This window comes from Oncorhynchus gorbuscha, linkage group LG13 (genome assembly GCF_021184085.1).
Source record: "Oncorhynchus gorbuscha isolate QuinsamMale2020 ecotype Even-year linkage group LG13, OgorEven_v1.0, whole genome shotgun sequence".
Taxonomy (NCBI): Eukaryota; Metazoa; Chordata; class Actinopteri; order Salmoniformes; family Salmonidae; genus Oncorhynchus; species Oncorhynchus gorbuscha.
The window spans coordinates 15,708,580-15,715,585 of record NC_060185.1 but is presented as its reverse complement, the minus strand read 5'-3'; positions in this window follow the sequence as shown (position 1 = coordinate 15,715,585).

Sequence of the window (7,006 nt, the reverse complement as noted above, 5' to 3'; positions counted from 1 at the left end):
AAAGAACAATCCTGTTGAATTTGTTAAAGATTTGCAATGTAACTAAGGGCAATAGAACGACATAACTGTATATCTGAATGTGTATAATTCTCAGTGATCAGATTCACTTCTAAATGTTGGGGAACTGATATGATTAAATATGAAACTATTTGTGAGAAGATGTGATGTTAGCCTTCTAAATGAGAGAATTGTTTTTCATATGAAGTCTTAACCAAGTCGTTGGCCACGCCCATGTGAGAACAGACATTACAACAAAAGGAGGGAACGCACCTTTTCCCCCCCGAGTGCTTGAATAGCAGTGCTTGAATAGCAGTGCTTGAATAGCACTCGTGACAAAATGTACATTTAGTCAAGAAATCGCAGGGATGGGAGTCCCCACGCTTGAAATGGCTACTACACTATAGACCAGAGAGCATAGAGTTGTAGCTACATGTTGAAATGGCTACTACTCTATAGACCAGAGAGCATAGAGTTGTAGCTACATGTTGAAATGGCTACTACTCTATAGACCAGAGAGCATAGAGTTGTAGCTACATGTTGAAATGGCTACTACACTATAGACCAGAGAGCATGGAGTTGTAGCTACATGTTGAAATGGCTACTACTCTATAGACCAGAGAGCATAGAGTTGTAGCTACATGTTGAAATGGCTACTACTCTATAGACCAGAGAGCATAGAGTTGTAGCTACATGTTGAAATGGCTACTACACTATAGACCAGAGAGCATGGAGTTGTAGCTACATGTTGAAATGGCTACTACTCTATAGACCAGAGAGCATAGAGTTGTAGCTACATGTTGAAATGGCTACTACTCTATAGACCAGAGAGCATAGAGTTGTAGCTACATGTTGAAATGGCTACTACACTATAGACCAGAGAGCATAGAGTTGTAGCTACATGTTGAAATGGTTGGCAATTTAAATATAGACCAGAGGAGGTGAGGATGCAGTACCCACGCATTAAATGGTTAAGAAAACTACAAGACTACACATTCACAGTCTGCAGCTGTATATGTTAAATAATCTAGTATTGACCGAAGACGAGAGGAGAACACTTCCCTATCGAACGACTGAATGGTACTCTGAAAGATGCTTTCTGGAGAACACTTCCCTGTCGAACCAAAAATTGTACTCTGAAAGGTCCATTCTGAAGAACACTGCCCTATCGAATGACCGAATGATACTCTGAAAGATCCATTCTGGAGAACACTTCCCTATCCAACGATGGTACTCTGAAAGATCCATTCTGGAGAACACTTCCCTATCGAATGACCGAATGAATGATCCATTCTGGAGAATGGTACTGACCTGGAAAGATCCATTCTGGAGAACACTTCCCTATCGAATGACCGAATGGTACTCTGAAAGATCCATTCTGGAGAACACTTCCCTACCGAATGACCGAATGATACTCTGAAAGATCCATTCTGGAGAACACTTCCCTATCCAACGAATGGTACTCTGAAAGATCCATTCTGGAGAACACTTCCCTATCAAACGATGGTACTCTGAAAGATCCATTCTGGAGAACACTTCCCTATCGAATGACCGAATGGTACTCTGAAAGATCCATTCTGGAGAACACTTCCCTATCGAATGACCGAATGGTACTCTGAAAGATCCATTCTGGAGAACACTTCCATATCGAGGCTTTGCGCACTGCCGGCTATCCAAACACAAGGGACACAATTTTACACAAACTCTCAAAACCTTCAGCTTTAAAAATAGGATGGAGACTATGCGGCTAAGAGACTTTTGTCATGGAAATTTCCTCTATTTACCAAATCATGGGAGCAAACCACACACACAGAGTCAGAGTTATTTATCAAAGTCCATCTTTAATTATATGAGCTCTATCATAACCCTGTGACTCTCAGATCGATTCAGTGTCTATCAATGAATTCTCTGAGAGCCCCTTCCACATTGCAATAGCATTTTGACTTTCAACAGTTCAGTATCTCTAAAGAAAAGTTGAGAGTCCCAACATAATGGCAAATGGGATCCTTTATAGCAAAGATACACAGGATAAGACAGCATCGACATAATTCATTGTTCAGCTTTGTCTCCTCTCTCAACCTCAGAACCATAAACCAACCCTCCATATCAACAGGCATATATCAAATTGTCATTTAGATACAACCAATTCGAAATACAACCAATCCTGGACAAACTCACGGAGAGGAGAATGATTGCTATAGGTTAAGATAGGGACAACATTAGAGGGAGCATAGAATGATTCCAGACACTGCCACCCTCTTTTCCCCGCTGGGAAAAGTAGGGAGTGACTGGCACACACACAGTGGAGCAAAAGATATGTTTACACATGATGACACTTTGACCTCTCCCCTCTCTGCGGCCCATGCAACTTAGTCTTGACCTAGAACAGATAACTGCAACCCCGCCACAGTATTATACACAAATAACATTCTGATGAGAAGTAACTTACAAACATATAATGAATATAAAACATCTTACCTATGTTACCAACCAATTCTGATTATTTCCACAACATTTTAGCCTGTAGAAAATGTTCAATAGAATAAGTTTACTGTTCCTTAACAGAATAGAGACAGACTGGCCAAATCAACCTCAAGGTAGCCAGATGCACTACTTGGGGATAGCCTAAACAACGAGTTGTATGTCTTCCAATAAGGCCAACAACAGAGATGGTTTTTGACCTACCAACAAAAAGCATCTTATTTTACCCTCAACTGTCAATGACCCACGAGAGCACATACAGTAGAAGTCGGAAGTTTACATACACCTTAGCCAAATACATTTAAACTCAGTTTTTCACAATTCCTGACTTTGAATCTGAGTAAAAAATGCTCTGTTTTAGGTCAGTTAGGATCACCACTTTATTTTAAGAATATGAAATGTCAGCTTTATTTCTTTCGTCACATTCCCAGCGGGTCAGAAGTTTACATACACTCAAATCGTATTTGGTAGCCTTGCCTTTAAATGGTTTAAATTCGGTCAAACATTTCAGGTAGCCTTCCACAAGCTTCCCACAATAAGTTGGATGAATGTTGGCCCATTCCTCCTGACAGAGCTGGTGGAACTGAATCAAGTTTGTAGGCTTCCTTGCTCGCAAACGAGAGATGATTTAACTATAATATCTTGAAGAGAGATGATTTAACTATAATGTCCTGGAGAGAGATGATTTAACTATAATATATTGGAGAGAGATGATTTAACTATAATATCTTGAAGAGAGATGATTTAACTATAATATCTTGGAGAGAGATGATTTAACTATAATATCTTGAAGAGAGATGATTTAACTATAATATCTTGGAGAGAGATGATTTAACTATAATATCTTGGAAAGAGATGATTTAACTATAATGTCCTGGAGAGAGATGATTTAACTATAATATCTTGGAGAGAGATGATTTAACTATAATGTCCTGGAGAGAGATGATTTAACTATAATATCTTGGAGAGAGATGATTTAACTATAATGTCTTGGAGATGATTTAACTATAATGTCCTGGAGAGAGATGATTTAACTATAATGTCTTGGAGATGATTTAACTATAATATCTTGGAGAGATGATTTAACTATAATGTCTTGGAGAGAGATGATTTAACTATAATATGTTGGAGAGAGATGATTTAACTATAATATCTTGGAGAGAGATGATTTAACTATAATGTCTTGGAGATGATTTAACTATAATGTCTTGGAGAGAGATGATTTAACTATAATATCTTGGAGAGAGATGATTTAACTATAATATCTTGGAGATTTTAACTATAATATCTTGGATAAGATGATTTAACTATAATGTCTTGGAAATGACTATAAATGTAAATGATTTAACTATAAATCTTGGACAGAGATGATTTAACTATAATATCTTGGACAGAGATGATTTAACTATGTCTACTGTGAAGAACAAAAATACAAAAAAAACAAATTTTCCATCCGTTTTTTTATTGAACATTTTGTACACAATAAATACATGTATTTTTGTTACTTTTTTACAGCTAATAATAATATGCAGAAAGGATTTTTCACCTGTTGTCAATGTTGTCACCGTGGCAAGAGTCAGAAGAGAAGGCCTGTTGTTCAACTACACTGATTTAGAAGCTCGGAACCATCTCCAAATCAAAACAAAATAGATACCAAGAAAAGGGGACAATAAACTAAACCTACAGGGACACAGGACTGTTCCAGAGGGAGATTACAGAGCTGTGTTTGGCCAGAGAGATGACCCGTAACATCAGACGTATTGTAATAAAAGTGTTGCTCTGTGGGTGAGAACAGCTTTCTGACAAGATGGAGGACGTTGATGTAAACCATAAACTTCTAAACAGGTTTGATAAACATTCTAAAGATCTCAGAGAGGGCGTGGTTTAGAGCAGACCAAACTCGCCAAGTACAGATAGGACCGTATCCTAACTCCCTTCGCATTATAATCACTCAAAACTCACACACCACCTGAAACTAACAAATCCACATTATCTTCAAGGCTCATTCAATATTCCTTCAATTGTTTCATAATTCAAATAACTTTTATTTGTATTTTTTAATAACCTCACCCTACAAACCAAATGGTTCCCTGGCTTCTGTAGAACACGATACAGGATCAGAGGTTAGGGTCAGAGGTTAGGGAGGTGCAGCCAGAATGAGAGAGCTACACTAAAAAACACCAGAATTAGAAACGGGTGAATAAAACAAATCAAGTGCTATGATGTCTACCTAAGAAGGCCTGCGTGAAGGGGCTGGTCATGGATTTTTACTTTTTTTTTAACCTTTATTTTACTAGGCAAGTCAGTTAAGAACAAATTCTTATTTTCAATGACGGCCTAGGAACAGTGAGTTAACTGCCTGTTCAGGGGCAGAACGACAGATTTGTACCTTGTCAGCTCAGGGATTCGAACTTGCAACCTTTCGGTTACTAGTCCAACGCTCTAACCACTAGGCTACCCTGCTGGATACTGTCCTACGGTGAGGTACAACCCCACAGGGTGTCTACACTGACCTACGGTAAGGTACAACCCCACAAGGTGTCTACACTGACCTACGGCGAGGTACAACCCCACAGGGTGTCTACACTGACCTACGGTGAGGTACAACCCTACAGGGTGTCTACACTGACCTACGGCGAGGTACAACCCCACAGGGTGTCTACACTGACCTACGGTGAGGTACAACCCTACGGGGTGTCTACACTGACCTACGGCGAGGTACAACCCCACAGGGTGTCTACACTGACCTACGGTGAGGTACAACCCCACAGGGTGTCTACACTGAATAAAATATAAACACAACATGTAAAGATTTGGTCCCATGTTTCATGAGTGGAAATAACAGATCCCAGAAATGTTCTTTACGCACAAAAAACTTTTTACGCATTTTTCTTCTTCTCACAAATCTGTTGACATCCCTGTTAGTGAGCATTTCTCCTCTGCCAGGAAAATACATTCACCTGACAGGTGTGGCATATCAAGAAGCTGATTAAACAGCATGATCATTACATAGATGCACCTTGTGCAGGGGACAAAAGGCCACTCTAAAATGTGCTGTTGAGGGAGCGTGCAATTGGCATGCTGACCGCAGGAATGTCCACCAGAGCTGTTGCCAGAGAATTTAATGTTAATTTCTCTAGCACAAGTCTCCTCCAAAGTCGTTTGTTAGAATTTGGCAGTATGTCCAACCAGCCTCAGTATATCCAACTGCAGACCAAGGTATCTGTGATCTGATGCATATCTGTATTCCCAGCCATGAAATCCATATATCAGGGCCTAACAAATGGATTTAAATTGACTGATTTCTTTATATGAACTGTTACTCAGTAAAATCTTAGAAATTGTTGCATGTTGTGTTTTGTATTTTTGTTCAGTGTAGTTGAATCTTCTATACGGGAGTTTCTTGTGTAGTATTCCCTATCAGTGTGGCAGGTTTGAAATGTGCAAGCCACGAGCTGTGCGATATGTTAGGAGCTGATTAATCAGTCTGAAGGGCTTTCAAAATCTACAGGACATCATATGTCAAAGTTCAAGGGTCAAACTGAAAGGTTAGAAGTGAGATCTGACACTTTCTGACCTTTACTTCATCAGTAACTAAAGGGGCTCAGTAGAGGTGGTCAGTGGGTAGGACGCGGAAGCAAAATCACAACAAAACAGATGTTATTGAAACTAAATACACTTCCTGGTTTAAATAACAAAAGCATGGCTCCAGTCTTCAAATAGGAACGCACAAAAAAATATGACAGAAAGCAGCTCTTCTGGTGATGTTGTCCTCTGTGGTGATGTTGTCCTCTGTGGTGATGTTGTCCTCTGTGGTGATGTTGTCCTCTGTGGTGATGTTGTCCTCTGTGGTGATGTTGTCCTCTGTGGTGATGTTGTCCTCTGTGGTGATGTTGTTTTCTACTCCCTTCTTTTCAGGGAGGGGGAGGCAGGTGTTAGAACCTCTGGGTTCATTCATTCAGTCGATTAAATACAGTCTCTTTCAATCAACATCCCACTGACTCACTCAACCTAAAACATCCCACTGACTCACTCAACCTAAAACATCCCACTGACTCAGACTCCAGCAGTGATACACCAGAGAGAGAAATCTGCCCGGTCCAACACATAACCAGAGGTTGATTCTGACACCAGTAAAGCACGACATGCAGGTATCTAAAGGATGAACAGAAGCCTGACAGAGGATACAGCCAGAGCTGAACAACACCAAGCATCTCTTACAGCACGTCCACTGTCTCCTCTGCACTGTGCTTCCAATTGACTAAATATTAGTGATACAAAACACATGCTGTTCTCTGCTGGAGAGAGCGAGGGAACTGGAGAGAGAAGAGCGAGGTAACTGGAGAGAGAAGAGCGAGGGAACTGGAGAGAGAAGAGCGAGGGAACTGGAGAGAGAGAGAGAGAGAGAGAGAGAGAGAGGAACTGGAGAGAGAGAGGGAACTGGAGAGAGAGAGAGAAGAGAGAGAGAGAGAGAGAGAGAGAGAGAGAGAGAGAGAACTGGAGAGGGAGAGGGAACTGGAGAGAGAGA